Below are 19,275 nucleotides of genomic sequence, written 5' to 3'. Positions count from 1 at the left end.
GTAACCTACTATACAGAGAGTCACACCTGGCTCCTTCTATCACTCCAGAAAGCCTCCAGAAGGCTGCTCACAGTGGCATCTGGCCCCTGGTCTGAAAAAGGTCCCCGATCCCTGTGCTAGACAAAGGAAGATTCAAAGAACAGGGGAGGGGAGGGAAAGTGGGGCCAGTGGAGACCCAGTTTTCTCTCCACTGAAATCAAACAACTAGGACCAGTGTTGTCGATAATTGCTTGGGTGAACTGGGATGATTAGGGACATGGGTGGCGCTGTGGGTTAAACCACAGAGCCTAGGACTTGCTGATAAGAAGGTTGGCAGTTCGAATCCCCGCGACGGGGTGAGCTCCTATTGCTCAGTCCCTGCTCCTGCCAACCTAGCAGTTTGAAAGCACGTCAAAGTGCAAGTAGATAAATAGGCTCTGGCGGGAAGGTAAACGGCATTTCTGTGTGCTGTTCTGGTTCGCTAGAAGCAGCTTAGTCATGCTGGCCATATGACCTGGAAGATGTACACCGGCTCCCTCGGCCAATAAAGCGAGATGAGCGCCGCAACCCCAGAGTCGGGCACAACTGGACCTAATGGTCAGGGGTCCCTTTACCTTTTTACTGGGATGATTCTGCAAGGAACCAAATAGACATCAGGTTTCATATAATGTGATTTCATGGGCATGGAGGGGAGGGTATGTGCTTTGCACATTTCCTTTGTACCTGTGCAACAAATCCATGCTGGGAGAGCCATGGCTATTGCTGAAGTAAAAGCTTGTTCTCCCACCCCCCACCCCATTAATTCTCAAAATTGTATTTTTAATTACTATATTTTATTAAATGTCACCCCAAAACATTATTTTTTTTTACTTCCCCTCCCATTTTCCATGGTGTTTTTAATTTCTCCCCTTTGCTGCACCATATATTCTCTCTGTTATATCATAGCCACCGTACAATATCTCAAAATTGTAATTATTCATCCAAATGGCTATCATCTCAAACAGAAAAGAAGGAGGCTAACACAGAAAGCTGGGTCACCCTGTTGCACTCAAGGAGCAGGGCAGAAAGCACATTTCCTCCCTCCCCCTTTAAAAATTTTGTTTTATAATTTACTCAAAATGCAAAGAATTAGAGGGGAAGGTCAATATTGTTCGAACTGAAACGAACATTGTCACAGATCAGTGGCCGGATTGTTTCCAGATGATTGGCAATTTCACTGCTGGGGCAGGGGAAGGAAGAGGGGAGGGGAAGGGTTCAACTTTGCCCATGGAAACGGCAGCAATTTATTCCTGTCTCTTTGTGTCAAATTAACCTATCTTAAAGGCATCCTGAACCTCATCAGCCAGCTTGGGGGGAGGAAAGGATGGGGGTCATTGTGTCTTCTACGTGTGCTCATGACGGAAAGGCGTGATAATGTCTGCAAGACTCAAGTGCTTGGAAGCTCACTCTGTGAATGTGCCACTGAGAAGAAGCTTCTGAAAGCCCCTTCTTCGAATCTCCCAAAATTAATAGTTGCAGAACCTTTTCCAGCTCGAAATCCACATTCCTTTCTCGGCAAGAATCCAGGGGCTGCATTAGTGGTGGGTGGAGCCAGAGGTGAAAGGGGCAGAGCTATGACCCGTGGAGTTCATTTTTATAAATACCATATTAGGTTAAGGTCTGGTTAACTACAATAACAATTTTTCTCCTATTTTGTAATGTACACAGTATCTTTTCTTGCTGTTGTTCTGTTTTGTTTTCTCCATGGGTACTATTTCTTGCTTCTTCTTCTGTTTTGTGCCTTATCTTACTCTGTACACATGCAATTTTGCACTTTTTAATTTTTCAATAAAGAATATATAAAGGTGAAGGGACCCCTGACCATTAGGTCCAGTCGTGACCGACTCTGGGGTTGCGGCCCTCATCTTGCTTTATTGGCGGAGAGAGCTGGCGTACAGCTTCCAGGTCATGTGGCCAGCAGGACTAAGCCGCTTCTGGCGAACCAGAGCAGCACACGGAAACACCGTTTACCTTCCCGCCAGAGCAGTACCTATTTATCTACTTGCACTCCAATGTGTTTTCGAACTGCTAGGTTGGCAGGAGCAGGGACCGAGGAATGGGAGCTCACTCCATAGCGGGTATTCGAACCGCTGACCTTCTGATCGGCAAGCCCCAGCCTCTGTGGTTTAACCCACAGCGCCACCCACTTCCCGAAAGAATATATACAATAAAACAAAAATGAATGTGGGTGTCAGTAGGTATGTTTCTACCTGCACTTGGGCACGGCTTCTATCCTGTACCCAGCTGAGGAAGAAGTATCATTATTGTTCAAGGACACATTCTAACCAGCAAAACCTCCCAAGGAGAAGTGAGTGTGGCTGAGGAGGGGGCGATAGCCTGAGGAGAGTCTCAAGGGCCAGATGGAAAGCTCTGGAGGGCCACATATGACATCCCCGAGCCCTAATATTATTGTTATTATTTTATTATATATTAAATTTCTATGCCACCCTTCATCTGGAATTTTAAAATATAAAAAACACAAAATACATAGCATAACAAAAAACAAAACCATTTACTTCCATACACTCAGTTTAAAAATATAGATTGTTTAATGAGCCAAAGACCTGGGAGAAGAGGAATGCTTTTGCTTGGTGTCTAAAGATGTAAAATAAATATTTCAGGGAAGCCTCAAGCCACAGCTTTGAATCCAGCCCAGAGCAAGACAAGTCTCCGTGTATCCATCTTCTGGCATCAACCAAAATTCACACATAACCCCTCTTTGGTCTATTGTTCTCCATCCTAGGATGATGTGGCATCTAGCACACCCACTTGTCTCTATGGCAACAGGACAACCTCTTTGGACATGCAAATGGGGGTACTTAACTGGCCAACTAAGGCCACTACCTTACAAAGAAACTGGTCTGACTGTTTCGGTGTCCTCTTCTACTAGATTCTAAGTCTCCTTGAAACAGAACCACAGGCCTGGAAGGGGCCCACAGATATCATCCAGACTGGCCCTCCCAATCTGATAACAAAATGTTTTGAGGCTTTCAGGAGCAGTTCTACCCCAAGGGGAAAATGCAAGGTTTAGGCATTGCAGATTGGCTGGTGCTTTATTTTTCCTTGCCTAATTTTCCAAAACTGCTGCTGTTTCAACAGGGCTGGTTCGAGACATTTTGCTGCCTTCAGTGATGTCCTCCGACACCTTGCTGCCTTTCTGTATCCGTTGCCCCAAGCTTCAATCTGCCAAATGGTAGGGGCGGTCCTGCATTTTAATTTTCAAGCTATGGTTTTCCCAGTAGTGATGTATGGAAGTGAGAGCTGGACCATAAAGAAGGCTGATCGCCGAAGAATTGATGCTTTTGAATTATGGTGCCAGAGGAGACTCTTTAGAGTCCCATGGACTGCAAGAAGATCAAACCTCTCCATTCTTAAGGAAATCAGCCCTAAGTGCTCCCTGGAAGGACAGATCCTGAAGCTGAGGCTCCAATACTTTGGCCACCTCATGAAAAGAGAAGACTCCCTGGAAAAGACCCTGATGTTGGGAAAGATGGAGGGCACAAGGAGAAGGGGACGACAGAGGACGAGATGGTTGGACAGTGTTCTCGAAGCTACCAGCATGAGTTTGACCAAACTGTGGGAGGCAGTGGAAGACAGGAGTGCCTGGCGTGCTCTGGTCCATGGGGTCATGAAGAGTCGGACACGACTAAACGACTAAACAACAACAAAGAAAAGATGGGTGCATCAACTGCACTCTATATGTCCTAAATATACAGTAAATGAAATCTATCTATTTTATCTTATTATTCTGAAAAAAATGATAACTCAGTGTATCAGAATCAAAATGAATCTCGCTCATGTACCTTGGAGAGCTCTGTAATCTTCCAAGGTGCCCCCAAGGCCAACAGAATAGGCCATAATAGATGGATGTGTCATCCACCCCAATTCATTTTGCTACTGTCTACCAGCATGGGGTGGGAAGGATCAGGGTGGAGGAGGGTTAATTACTCAGAAACAATATATGAAACTGATCTAGTCGAATCAGTTCAAGGAACTGAGTGCGGACAAGCCCCAAAAGACGTGAACAAAGATTTTTCTGCGCTGAAATTATGCTGAAGAGCTTCCCGCTCACCAAGGGCTGTCAGTATCGCCAACAGCTCAAATTCCTAGAACTTGACAAGATAATTAAGTATGAAAGGACACTGGATTTAGTAAGGCCCTCATGAGTCAACAATCTCCGATTGCTTCATCATCCAGGCTTTGTTCTCTTTCTATCTCATCAGATTAGATAATAATCCAGGCTTTCTACATGCTTGAATTGCCACGAGGAAACCTTGCAATACTAGGTCACCTGAAACACACACACACACCAATAGACATTTGAATAATCTCATTTTCAAAAACCTTTAGATGAGAAGTGACCAACCTCTTCAAACCAAAGGAATATCCTCTGGCAAAAGGGAAGAAGAAGAAGAGGAGGAGGATGAGGAGGAGGAGGAGGAAAAAGAAGAAGACTGGTCTGATTGGTTGTTCAGGGATATAAAAGTTATCCCTAATCAAATGCTATCGCTAATATAATTCACCCAAGCCCAGAAAGGTGTCATGGCTTCTAATAAAATTATTAAATAACAGGACAGCCCAAATACATTTAATTGTATATAAATGGGTATAAAAGAACAAAGTCCAGGGGAGATAGGAGATGCTTTTATTTTGAATTCCAGGATGGCATGAATTGTAATCTGGTCAGGACACTTGGCACAAAGTGACCAGTTGTGATTTTGTAATGTGGGATATGGATGGTTGTGTGTTGTTGAGGACTACTGGATGAATAATATAATGCTATCTATCTACACACACACACATTATTAATAATGTATTGTATTTCTGTTTTGTATGTCACTTTGAGATTCTTTCAAGCATAAAGCGATTAAGAAGATTTCTAAATAAAATCAATGACTATTTAAGTTGACCAGCCTATGACTAATGTGAATGTTAGGATATATACTGTGCTTAGCTGTGATTTTGTTGTTTGTGTTTTGGAAGGTTATGTGGAACCTCATTTGAATTTTGGCATATTTGGACTGTAAGCAAATTTAAAAGGTTAAAAGGAGGTTTTCTCTCTGGGATGCATAGAGCTCCTTCCCATCTCAGGAATAAGATTCAATAACATAATTATTGAAAACTCTTCAGTTGAATGGAGGTGGACACCTGGCTTGACAGGAGTACGCATGAACTCCTCCGAGGGTGGCATAAATTGTTCTCCTCACCCCCATGTTATTTTTACAACAACCCTGTGAAGTAGGTCAGGCTGAGAGAGAAGGTTAATGAGTGATAATTTGAATCTAGGTTTCTCCTGTTCTACCAAGGCTGCCACTGTTAACAACTGCACCACAGAGATGTTTCGAAGAAGAAGAAGAAGAAGAAGAAGAAGAAGAAGAAGAAGAAGAAGAAGAAGAAAGCACCAGTACCAAGGAGGTAATTTATGAAACAGCAAACAGAGAGTGTTTGCCTTTACACAAAAGGATGGAACTGATAGATAAATTGGTGAACCAAACTGACAGGCAACACTTGAGAAAGGAGTAATTGCATCCCTAATAATATTAAACCTGACTCCCGACTTGGCCGATACAATGCAAACCTGACAATTTAGTTATGAATGAGGACACATGAAATGGACGGAGAGGGAGAAAAAGACAGAGAGAGGAGGGGAGAGAAGCAAATTGCCTGTCTGAAATCACATAGAAAAAAAATCCCCAAATATTGCCAATTGCCCAACAATTAATTGATTAATTCCATTAAGAAGCTATTATAATGCATTACTATTACTACTACAGTGGTATCTCTGGTTACGTACTTAATTTGTTCTGGAGGTCCATTCTTAACCTGAAACTGTTCTTAACCTGAAGCACCACTTTAGCCAATGGAGCCTCCCACTGCTGCCATGCGATTTCTCTTCTCATCCTGAAGCAAAGTTCTTAACCCGAGGTACTATTTCTGGGTTAGCGGAGTCTGTAACCTGAAGCGTCTGTAACCTGAAGCATATGTAACCCGAGGTACCACTGTACTACCACTACTACTACTACTACTACTACTACTACTACTACTACTATATTTAGCTGGGATTCCTGCTTTGCAGGGGATTAGGCCCCTCCCAACTCTACAGTTCCATGATTCTACATTCCCTCCAAGCAGCTCAAGGTGGTGTCTCTGGTTCTCCCCCGTCCCATTATATCCTCACAACAGCCCTGTGAGGTAGGTTAGGCTGAGAGACTGTGACTGGGCCAAGGACAACTAGTCAAGTTCATGGCTGAGTAGGGATTTGAACCCTAGTCTCCCAGGCCCTTGCCCAACACTGGGATTAAGACTGCATTTGTTTCCTGCACCCCCCAAAAGCTGTGTATTTTCTGGTGCTGGCATGGAGTTTGTTTTGGAGCAAGCGAAAACAGAATCAAATGGACCCCAATCACTTCCGTTTTTCATTTCCTGAGAAGTGAATTGTCCTCCCCAAATGCCAGCTGTGCCTCTTGTCTATAATGCTTAGGGATTTAACAGGAAAATCCGAGCTTCTTTCCCCCCTTAATTATGCAAGGAGAGTGGCATAATGATACAGGGAATGAAATGGCAAGGGATTTTGAGGACACGAGGACGAGGCTGCTAGCTGACTAGGAACAAGAAATGTCCTGGACATTTGTTGAGGTTTGGGGTGTACAATTTTCTTTGGGCTAGTTGCTAGAAATGCAAGCGAAAGGCTGACACCCTCCCTCTCTTGCACCCAATCATCATCATCATTTTTTTCTTCGCTATATAACTTCAGCCAGGTGCAGTCAATATGGTCCTCTCTGCATGTTATGGAACTACAGCTCCTGTCATGCTTGGCCAACTGGCCATATTGGCTAGGGCTCATGGGTATCAGAGTCCATCAGCTTCCCCTGTGTTAGGTAAAGAGGCAGTGAGCAGACTTGCAAGAAACCTGTGGATTCCCCACTAGTTTCTTCCGGAGGAGACCCCCCTACAAAACATCAAGAAGCTTTGATTCCAAGAGCTGACAGCCTCAGCTTCTGCTGAGCCTGTTCTGGAATATATAAAGTCAATGTCTAGATTGCCAACCAGCCAATACTTGCATTGCCGTGTTGCAGCCTATAAAGCTAATATCATCATCAAACCTTTATTGGCATCACATACAAACATTCAAAATAAATAGGCCAGTGAGATCTCGTCGCCATTTCAACAGTACAGTCATTTGCCAAAGGGAAGAAGACGTGAGCAATCTGTTTCATTTCTGTGGGTCTCTAGCAAGGGCAGGATCCTGTAGCGTACTTCGGCGACAAAAAATCAAATAGGGGAACTTAGCTATTGTCTTGGTGAGCTCCTGGTCTCTCCCCTGTAATAAGAAGCATATAACCTCTGTCTCTGGTTTCCATGTTGGAATACTTAGATGGTCTAGAAATCGTTGGCGGAGATCATCATACATTTTACATTTAAGGGCCATGTGAGCTAGAGTTTCCACCAGGTAGGCCTCGCATGGGCAGATCCTATCTCCTTCTGCCATACCCGCAAACCTACCCCAAAGGAGGTTAGAAGGATTAGAATTGAACCTAGCGAGCGAAAAAGCCCTTCTTTCTTGCGGGTTAAACAAAAATTGTAAATAATTAAGGTTAATTAAGCTAACACACCCAGGTTGCTTCCATTCCAGCTATTTGGTCTGAGAAGGGCATACTTAGTTCATTTGATTTTCAGAGATAAATCCGACAACACTGATGCCATGCTGGTTGCCGTGCGCCCATGTTCAGCCCACGTCTTCAGCGTCTGCATGGGCTGGGTGATGAGAGCACCTTCACTGACCTTCCGATCACAGGAACGCAGGAACAGCAGAGCAGCATTCCCAAGGAATAGGTCCTGGTGCTGTGGACTCACATTTGCTCATGTGAGCACCTCAAATGCAGCAGAGTAACGGAAGCAAAGCTGTGGAGGTTTCGTAGCATGCCTAATTTATTTCTACTGATTAAACAAATAAAAGAACATAACAAACATGTACGAGAGAAACAGCTCTCATACTGCCATCCTGTCTCTAGACAGATGAAAGAAAAAGCACAAAGTACTAGGCTAGGGACGGAAGTTTGGAAGAGTAGCTTCTGCCCCCTCCTTTCTCACAGACAGAAAGTAAAACAAACATGATCTGGTGATCCTTGCAATGGGAGGATGAAAATACTGACAGCTAGTGCATTCCAGGATGTTCCAATTTGTCTTTTCCACCTTCCCAGACCTGATTTCTGGCACGTACACAAAAATATCTTAAGTCACATGTCCAATACAGGCAGGCAAAACTCTTTTCAGTGCTACTGTCTCTTTAGTTAGTAGCTTCCTCCTGGATCTTCCTTTTGTTTTTAATGGCCAATTGGCAACTTCCTGTTTCATCAGACTTAGTTTTCTTTCCATAGTCAGCAGCACTTTGTGTGTGTATGTGTGCTAAGTTATCCGTTTCTCCTTTGCAGCCAAAGCAATAGCTCATTAATTTACAGTGCAATATGCACAATTATGATTCTAAAAAATGATAAAGCAAAATAAAGGAGCAATTGTTCTGGCTGCAAACGGGGAATCCAGCTTGTGATAAAACGTACAGTCACAGGAACACATGGTAAAAAGTGGTGGGGCCACCTTTTTAATGGCAAAAGTAGTCCCTATATTCTTCTTCCATACTATGAGACCTGACATTCCATGGGGCAGTGACCCCCCCCACACACACTACACATATAATGTCTCTAGGTGCAAGACGATGTGATCTAGTAGCAACCTTTCCAGGGATATTTTTCTGGCTTTCTGGGAGAAGGAAATATTTATAAATACAGTGGTACCTCGGGTTAAGTACTTAATTCGTTCCGGAGGTCTGTTCATAACCTGAAACTGTTCTTAACCTGAAGCACCACTTTAGCTAATGGGGCCTCCTGCTGCTGCCGCGCCGCCGGAGCACGATTTCTGTTCCCATCCTGAAGCAAAGTTCTTAACCCGAGGCACTATTTCTGGGTTAGCGGAGTCTGTAACCTGAAGCGTATGTAACCCGAGGTACCACTGTACTGTACATTTAGATAATGATGACAAAGATGAGAAGTAGAGATAGCAATTTAGTTTCTCTGATTTTTATATATATTTTCTCACTCTTAAGATCAGGTTGCCCCATTTTCATGTCAATTTGCAATTTTTCTATTAAAAAAACCAAAAACTCTGCATGCAAACGCATAAACATTTTCATGGTGATTTCCCCCAGTGCATGTATTTCTGCATGCAAATTTGCTTAATATACACATTTTTTGCAAGCAATTTTCCCCAACACACGCCACTTTGGTATGCTTCAATAATATATGAATGCTGGTGTATACCCCTCCACTAGTTTTTTTTTTTTTTTGTCAAAGAATTGCATCTCAAAATTAGGAGACATGAATGTTTCAAAGGATAGCTTTGTGTTTCAATTCCCTCCTTGGTGTGAATTAGGAACTTTCGCATTAAAGTGAGAAGGGGAAGAATTTATCCACCCTCCCTACATATATGCCAGTTTGTTCACCTCTAAGAAAAGAGATTAATTTTTCAAAAAAATCCCTGTGTAACTCACAGCAGAAATGGCTCTTCATATCAGAAAGCATAGTTGTGTTTGGTTCAATCGTTTTAAAAACCCACAGGGCTCGTGTATGTATATTACATTGTGTTGTACATCGAATATTAGATGCTGTTCTCCTGTAACCTACAGAAGAATTTAAGATCTCTGAAGAATTCATGGCTTTGCTTATTGCATTCGCCTCCCCTTGCCCACTCCTTTAATTCTTGGTCCAAGACTTGGCTCTGTTTCACCTCCTTTAATCCCCTTCCCTCCCCCCTTCCGTCTTATCCTTTCCAGTTGTGCGAGGACATCAGTAAAGTAGCTGGCATGCCATTGCGAATTTTCAAATATAAAAACTCTGACTTTGACCATTTTACTCCTTTGAATTTGGATCGGTGGCTTTAGCTTTTCCACAGCAGCTCTGAGTGAGGTTCTCTGATATTCCTGGAGGAAAGAGGTGGGGGCATGGGGGCTGAGAATGAATATATATATATATATATATATATATATATATATATATTCCAGTAGAGTTTATCATGTTAACAAAGGCAGTACTACAGTGCTTTCAGAAGCTGCATAAAAGCACTTTAACATCGAGAGGCATTCCAGCGAAAGAGGGAGTCAGGATAGATAACCAAACACACATCAAAAGATAGCATGGAGAATTAAAGCAACACAACACAAAGGCGCCTTCAGAATACCATGGGACTCATAGGGCCCCGGGAGATGATCTGAGCTCCGCTGCCTGTGATAATCATCTTAGAGAATAATGTGCATCTTGGAAAGTGGGTTTTTCTTTTCCTTTTTAAGAAAGTATATACAGAAGACGAGAGGGAAAATCCCATGGACCTCTATCCCAGCATCGCTGGAGAAGATCCAGCCCATCTATTGGTCAGATGGGACACTTTGTCCCAGATGTGTCATTGAAGAGGATGCTTAGGAATCGGCTGTGTAGAGATGCAAGGAAAACAGGTATGGTGGTATAGAGTATTATTATTATTATTATTATTATTATTATTATTATTATTATTATTTGCATACTGCCCTATACCTGTAGATCCTAGGGTGGTTCACAACATAAAACTGCAATACAAAAAACACAAAATACACAAAATACATAATAAAAACAAAGACAACCCAATAACCCCCTCCTTCCACAACATATTTTACAAGAGCGTTAAATATCAGTCAGCCCAAGGCCTGGTTAAAGAGGAATGTTTTCTACAGGCACCTAAAGGTGTATAATGAAGGTGCCAGCTGAGCCTCCCTGGGGAGAGCATTCCACAGATGGGGAGCCACTGCAGAGAAGGCCCTGTTCTCTTGTTGCCACCCTCCGGACCTTTTGTGGAGGAGGCACAGGAAGAAGGGCCTCAGAGGATGATCTCAGGGTCTGGGTAGGTTCATATGGAAAGAGGTGGTCCTTGAAGTATTGCGGTCCTGAGCCATTTAAGGCTTTAGAGGTCAAAACCAGGACTTTAAATTGGGCCTGGAAACTAACTGGTAGCCAGTGCAGTTGGACCAGAATCGGTGCAATATGCTCAAGCTATTTTACCCCAGTGACCAGGGCCGTCTTACCCATAGGCACTAGGGGTGCTGGGCACCCGGGCACCGGGGCTCTCAGGGGCACCAGACCGAGAGTCTGGGGCCTGAGAGTTGAGGAAGAGCCCGCCCGTCGGTCAGAGTGCTGCAATGGGCTCTTGTGCCGCGAGTTCTGGCGCGACTGAGCCAGCGAGACACTGAGCCAGCTGGCCGGCTCCGCCGCCTGCGCGCCTGGGACTGGGCAACCTGGGGGGGGTGGGGTGCCGGGCGGATCTTTGCACCCCGGTGCCACATATGCTTAAGACAGCCCTGCCAGTGAGCAACCTGACCGCTGAATTCTGCACTAGCGGAGGTTTCCTAACTGTCTTCAGAGGCAGCCCTACATATAACACATTGTAGTAATCTAACTTAGAGGTTACCAAAGCATAAACAACAGTAGTTAGGCTGTCCCTGTCCAGATAAAGACACAGCTGGGCCACCAGCCAAACCTGATGGAAGATACTCTGGACCACAGAGGCCACCTCAGCCTCAAGTGACTTCAGCAAAGGATCCAGGAGTACCCTGAAGCTATGTACCCACCCCTTCAGAGGGCATGTAATTCTGTAGGGAAACTCTCATGTATCCAGTCTAGGGAACCACCCACTAACAGTGCCTCAGTCTTAACTGGATTGAGCTTCAGTTTGTTGGTTCTCATCCGATCCATCATCGGGATAATGGACGATAACAGAAGATAACAAGGAAGAGGAGACCACACCCTCTTTGAGTGCTTTTGGCTGGCTGAACTGTGTTCATGAGTGGCGATGCTGCCTCTTGCTTGCTTGGCTGTAAGTAGGAAATATATTGTGATGGCATGTGTTTGTAGAAGCTTCTGATGTTTGTGTGACCAGGATGTAGGAAGATAAAAATTAGATCTGTTGTTCTGTCCACCATTCCCCCTCTGGCCTCGCTCACCAATGCCCCATCACCAGAAGATTGCTCCCAAGGGAATGTGGCCTCCAGAGATGGGTAGCAAATACCTTTGAGACGTATGTGGGGGTAGGGTGGGGGGAATGTTAAAAAGCCTTCTTCTCTTACAGCCTCTGGGTCAGTAAATTCTGCATCACAATAGAATCATAGAATCATAGAATCATAGAGTTGGAAGAGACCACAAGGGCCATCGAGTCCAACCCCCTGCCAAGCAGGAAACACCATCAGAGCACTCCTGACATATGGTTGTCAAGCCTCTGCTTAAAGACCTCCAAAGAAGAATACCTCCAGAGCAAAAATGTCTGTACTTAACTCGAGGAAAGCTAAGTTGTGGAACCTATTGCCACGAGGAAAATGCTGTGGGAAATAATTCAGTCATTTCCAACAGTGGATTAGAGGTCAGTAGAAAGCGATGCCAGTAATTGACAGCTGATTCTCTAACAAACTCAGCTTTCATCTGCCACCATTTTGTAGCAGTTCAGTTCCCTCCTTCTCCTATTTAAAGATGTCTTTGCTCCAAGCTGGAGGCAGGTCTTGAAATGAGAGCAAGGGATTTAATTCCTCTATTACCTGTGTTAAATACAGGACAAACAACTGGACTGACACAGACAGAAGAGATGGAATGGGGCCATTTCTAAATGCATTTTTTCTTTCGAAGGCAAAAACAGACCTGAAAGGCAACAGACTTATTTCACTGACGGGGGTGGTGAATGGTGCATTGATATTCTTAGCTAAGGAGATATAATCCTGTTGGAAGCAGGTATTCATTATTATTGATGGATGGTCTCAGGAGAGCCCTTGGAAGTTGCTTAATGGCTTGATCTAATATGCCATCACCGGGAAAGGAAATAGCAAGAGTGAAAGATGTTGTGAACCGCAAAGTGATGAGGTCTGCGGAGCTGCGGTTGGTCCTTTAATTACTTATGTTGGGAGAGAAGAGCATGCAAAGGCCAAGATGGCTTCTCTGACAAGTCCTTGGAGGTTGGCTCCTTCCAGCTTGTTAGTCTCACAGGCCTCAAAGCTGATCAGACATGGCAAAATTGTTCCATGCTTCCTTCCGCCCCAAGTGGTGCCGAAGTCCAGGATCATTTTTACGTGGTTGGGCCTTTTCTTGGAGGAGAGGGAAACTGGAGATATCGGGGCAATGGCAACCAACTAACCCCTTTAAGGCAGCAAAATGTGGCCAGTGAGCAGTAGCAGATACTAGCACATGGGGGGACCACCTCTGGTCCTCCAGATGCTGCAAGACCCCAATTACCATCAGCCCCAGCTTGGGTTGCCAATTGTCAGAAATGATGGGAGCTGTAATCCAGCAACATCTGAAAGGTCCCAGTTTCCCCAGCCTAACATTTCACTGACAATAGATTTCGAAGGAAATCTGGGAGTTCCTCCTCAGGGGAAACTTCTAGCTTCTAGAAGGTGGATACTTTATCATGTTCAGCATTCACAAGCAAACATCTCCTATTTGTTTAGTCGTTTAGTCGTGTCTGACTCTTCGTGACCCCATGGACCAGAGCACACCAGGCACTTCTGTCCTCCACTGCCTCCCGCAGTTTGGTCAAACTCATGCTGGTAGCTTCAAGAACACCATCCAACCATCTCATCCTCTGTCGTCCCCTTCTCTTTGTGCCCTCAATCTTTCCCAACATCAGGGTCTTTTCCAGGGAGTCTTCTCTTCTCCTGAGGTGGCCAAAGTATTGGAGCCTCAGCTTCAGGATCTGTCCTTCCAGTGAGCACTCAGGGCTGATTTCCTTAAGAATGGATAGGTTTGATCTTCTTGCAGTCCATGGGACTCTCAAGAGTCTCCTCCAGCACCATAATTCAAAAGCATCAATTCTTCGGCGATCAGCCTTCTTTATGGTCCAGCTCTCACTTCCATACATCACTACTGGGAAAACCATAGCTTTAACTATACGGACCTTTGTTGGCAAGGTGATGTCTCTACTTTTTAAGATGCTGTCTAGGTCAATTTATCTGCACACACCCTGTAGCACGTCTCAGGCTCGCAACTGTCACTGAATACAGGACTTTGTTCTGCATGCCAGAACATGCAGGATCTATCATTTATATGTATTATTTTATTCATAAGGTGTCCACCTTGGTTTTTTCTAGTTTGGAACTCAAGGCAGGTCATGTGGGGCTCCCAGGTGGTCTTCCTCACAGGCATAGACCACGTCCAAACCCCCTTAGCTTCAGCAAGACGGCTGGACCATTATGTGCCCCAACATGGTGGGAAATTTGTGTTCACTAACCCAATCTTTTGCAGGAAAAAACCCTTCTTCTTTGTGACATTTCCCTTAAAAAAGAAGATGAGAGAAATCCGATGAAGAATGTTTACCATATTTTCTGAAACACCCACTGAAAGTGAAGAGGAGGCCATGTAGAACTTTGTGAAAAGTAGCGGGAAGTTAACACTTTTTTGTGGAAAACGGTCGCTATGTTTTCACTTTGCAAAGTAACACCTTAATTGCACTCCATGTTGTGTTGTTCTCCCTCCCTCTCTCTCTCTCTCCAAAGCAAAATCTCCAAATGAAACTTGGATACACACTGAAAGTGTTATTTCACACTTTGGTTCCCAGCTGGCAAAAAGAAAGGAAGAAACTGAAGAGTAGCAATGGGACAGGAATTCAATTCAGTTCACATTTAAAGGCAAACCTACCTTGTTCACATTTTTCCAAAAGCAATGCCTGAATCAAAACATAGGCATCCTTCAAAACTTGCACATTTCTCTGAATTTTGCAATGCATATTCCCAGTCAGGTAATGTGTACAAAAATGCAAATACTGGGTTAAAGTATCCAGCACTTCACTAAGCAAGCATCCCCTAAGTGCAAGGACCTACACTTGTGCAGTGGGACTTTATCCCTTTCTTCTTCCCCTGAACACCCCTTAAATCTATTCTGGGTGTTCTCCCAACCCTCTGGAGCAGATTTCAGTAAAGTGTGGGGCACATATGGGGGGAGGGAGTCCCATAGTCCAAGTTTCCAAAGTAGTTTAATAGCCAATTCCTCTTCACAGGGAACTCTGAAAATCAAAGCTCTGGGAGGGGAATAGGACTCTCCCAACAACTCTCAGGACCCTTCATGAACTACAGCTCCCAGAATTCTTTGGTGGAAGCCATGACTATTTAAAGTGAGATCATAGTGCTTTAAATGTATAGTATGAATGTGGCCTATGTCCCTGAGCTTGAGTCTACCAAGTCTACCAAGTAGAAGCAGCAGTTGTAGACAACCCGTTGATATTCCTACAAAGCACTGGGCCGTGTTGGTGCCTGGTGTGGCACAAGATACAAGAAGGCGGATCTCTGATCATAGATTTACAATCTAAAATTTACGGGGCCACTAGGTGGCGCATCGGAAGATGGCTGACAATAACATCTCTCCGACCCACACGAGGTAATTTGGAGGCTATGATTGGGGTAATTAGCCTCCTTAACCCCCCAGGATTGTGGGGGGGACGGCCCTTGCCTGCTGTGCCCTATACCACCCCCGAATTTGTGGGGGTGGGGGCACTAGGCACAAAGCCCTCCTGTGGGATTCCGGCACTCCTGGACGCCGTCCCTGATTCGCACCGCTAGTTGCAAGCATCTTCAAAAGAAACAATTTGGACGAGATAAATTGCACATGCTTCAAGGAAAAAGGGGAGTAAAGACTGCTGACAGAAGAGATCTCTGATAACAAGACAAGAATAAAATATGAGAAGATACGTCAAGATACGGTATGACTGAGGGGGGAGGGGGGGGAAACCTGCCTTCCTTTTTCTTATGTGATTTAACAAGAATCCCCTCCCCTAATGAGTCAGAAACTAAGGACTTAAGCTGTGGATTTAAGGCTGTGTGGAGATAAACTTTCGAACCAAAGCAATGTTTCAAGATGAAGCTGGAAAGCTAAGAGTTTTGGAATGACGCAGTTAAAAATGCCGTCGCCATTTTGGGAGGCATTGTTGGAGCTCTTGGGTCTGGGAGGAGAAAGAGAGAAATAGAGTTGTTTACATATCGTGGATCAACTTCTCGGTGGGACTTAAGAGCGACAAATGCCACATTTATGATGGAAAGAGCGATGTTATCTACGAAGGAGATATATGGAAACCATCTGGACTTAGTGGAGGAACGGGAAATCCACACAGGATTATTATTTTGCTTATCGGCTTAAGGAGACTAACAGAAGAGATCGTAAAGGAAAAATAGAAATTATATGAACAAGATATGATGTGGAAACACCAAGATAAGACTGGATAGAATTATGAATTTTGTTTGGACTGATTGGGACTGATTTGGACATTAACACAGTAATAAGAAGATGATCTGAATCCCCCTTTGGATCTTGAAGTATGGGTTCCCCCAACAAAATTTTAAAATTTGGCTTTGTAATTTGGAATTTATGTGATGTGATTTAATTTGATGTGATTGGCCAGTTAATAAAAATTATTAAAAAAAAATACAATCTAAAATTGACAATCTAAACTTCAGCATAGGGGAAACAAGGAAGGCCAGGGAAGGGGAGTCAGGATATCGCTAGGGCTAAGACAGTGGTTCTCAAACATTATTCTCTGGACCACACTTTTATTTCCTTGTGCTACACCAAAAATTTTATTGATAAGGAATGCATTGGAAAACAAAAAGAAACATCTCCTATCCATGATGGATTTATAGCATGGAACATGGGACTTCTTAAAAAGTTTAAGACAATGCATTGGCATAAGAACGTGAATTATAAACGAGCCTCTTACATGTGTACCTTAAATAAGTATACAAACTCGGCCTGCATTTGCTGGGTAATCTCATTTATATTAGGTCTAATTTGACACGGACAAACTCTCACCTCCTCATCAACAACAAACAAGCCTTTCTCTTTTCTGATTGCTCATATTTGTCAGAGCTCTCTGTTCAAACAGCAATTCTGCATGACAGCTAGGATTGTCCTGGGTATAGCCTGATCCTTTTGCTCTCATTTTTGAAATATATCTATCCATATTCTGCAAATTAAAAAAAAATATTATCACTATACTATCCTACAATGAAATGTTTAAATGTTTCTTTTATTTTCCTTGAATCTTTCCGCCATATGTGCCACCCTCTCCTGCCACACCAGTGTGGCACGCCAAACTGTTTGGAGACCACTGTGTCAGGGCATCAAAATGCTAGTTGGCTCATGGGCATCTGGCACTGTCCATGGTGCTGCTGCTGCTTGCCACCAGCACCCCTGTTGGGTGGGATGGGGGCCCATTGGGGAACACTTCGGCTGGCATTGCCCTTGCCACATCAGGAGATCTACAGATCAATGAAGCGCCATCACTCAGTGGCAGAATGCATTCAGAAGGTCCCAGGTTCAGTCACCAGAAACCTCATGTAGTTCTGGGAGAGACCTCAGACTGAAGCTCTGGGGAGCCGCTGCCTGTCAGTGCTGGCAATGCTGGGCTAGGTAGACCAATGGCGTGACTCAGTATGAGGCAACTGGCTAAGACTGGCTTGTAATCTGTAGTGGTATTTGTTTATTAACACTGGGCTATAGGCCATTGACATCACCTTGCCAACAAAGGTCCGTATAGTAAAAGCTATGTTTTTCCCAGTAGTGATGTATGGAAGTGAGAGCTGGACCATAAAGAAGGCTGATCGCCGAAGAATTGATGTTTTTGAATTATGGTGCTGGAGTAGACTCTTGAGAGTCCCATGGACTGCAAGAAGATCAAACCGATCCATTCTGAAGGAAATCAGCCATGAGTGCCCACTGGAAGGACAGATCCTGAAGCTGAGGCTCCAATACTTTGGCCACCTCGTGAGAAGAGAACTCCCTGGAAAAGACCCTGATGTTGGGAAAGATGGAGGGCGCAAGGAGAAGGGGACGACAAAGGATGAGATGGTTGGACAGTGTTCTCAAAGCTACCAGCATGAGTTTGACCAAACTGCGGGAGGCAGTGGAAGACAGAAGTGCCTGGCGTGCTCTGGTCCATGGGGTCACGAAGAGTCGGACATGACTAAACGACTAAACAACAACAAATAGACCATTCGCATATAAGATAAACAGTACAAAAACCAAGAATATGAAATACTTCATAAAATCACGCTGCCTAGAATCATATTAAAACCTAAATCTTTAAAATACTACCTAAATCATATGTAATCTATACAAAACTTACATATTGAAAGGGTAAAATTTAATACAGATTTTTTTTTTTAAATCATTATTAAAAGATAGGATGGTTAAGTCAGAGCATCCCCAAAGCAGTCGACTGCAATCTCCTTGATAGCTCTTGCCTGGGTTTTCATTGCTGCTAGGGCCAAAAGAGAGACCTTGTGGGTTACTCTATAATCGGTGTCCGTCAGGAGGTAGAAAATCTTTCCTGGAATGGTATTGGGAATAGATCCCAGAAATTTAGTTCTTGGTTCAGAGTAAAGTGAACAAAAGAACAAACAGTGAGGCAGATCCTCAGTTTCTGGGGCTCCTCAAATACACAAGCAAAGCACCAAGGGGATATGACAGTACCTGCCGTCAATCATAGCTGTGGGCATCGGTTGGAAACGAAGGCGTGTACATGCTTGCCTAAGCTTTGAAATGCAGGTTCAGGGTTCAGGGACGCGGGTGGCACTGTGGGTTAAACCACAGAGCCTAGGACTTGCCGATCAGAAGGTCGGCGGTTCGAATCCCCGCGACGGGGTGAGCTCCCGTTGCTCGGTCGCTGCTCCTGCCAACCTAGCAGTTCGAAAGCACGTCAAAGTGCAAGTAGATAAATTGGTACCACTCTGGCGGGAAGGTAAACGGCGTTTCTGTGAGCTGCTCTGGTTTGCCAGAAGCAGCTTAGTCATGCTGGACACTTGACCCGGAAGCTGTACGCCGGCTCCCTCGGCCAATAAAGTGAGATGAGCGCTGCAACCCCAGAGTCGGTCACGACTGGACCTAATGGTCAGGGGTCCCTTTACCTTTACCTTTAAGCTTTGGAAATGCCAGCTTTACAAGGTAGACTTGGAATCTGATAACCCAACTGCTAACTCGTGTAGCCCACCTAAGCTTAAGGACCTGACCATCATTGGAACACGCCAGCAGCCTCTTAAAGGGATCTCCATGAACAAGCCGGCTGAAACTGAGACACCCATCAATCATTTTCCTTCAGGCATCATCTCTGAAGCTTTCAATGCAGCAGTTCCCCTTTCAGGGTTAGGTTGACGGTTGGGGAGTCACTGGCCTTAGGATCCCTGGAGCAGCCCCAGATTCCCAGCAAGCCTCCCAC

General features: G+C 44.4%; 1 long non-coding RNA gene across 1 annotated transcript in view; it reads right to left on the bottom strand.

Annotated features, from left to right (window-relative positions):
• LOC310764852 overlaps positions 1–18,973 on the bottom strand; it is a 292,721-nt gene extending 273,748 nt beyond the window's left edge. The window contains exon 1 of the long non-coding RNA XR_014549277.1: positions 18,881–18,973. This is a non-coding gene — a long non-coding RNA (uncharacterized lncRNA). The remainder of the gene's footprint in view (positions 1–18,880) is intronic.
• Positions 18,974–19,275: the final 302 nt, after the last annotated feature.

This window comes from Podarcis filfolensis (assembly GCF_964270895.1).
Source record: "Podarcis filfolensis genome assembly, chromosome: 6".
Classification (NCBI taxonomy): Eukaryota; Metazoa; Chordata; class Lepidosauria; order Squamata; family Lacertidae; genus Podarcis; species Podarcis filfolensis.
The sequence above is the reverse complement of the archived record's forward strand: the minus strand, read 5'-3'. Positions and strand labels throughout refer to the sequence as shown.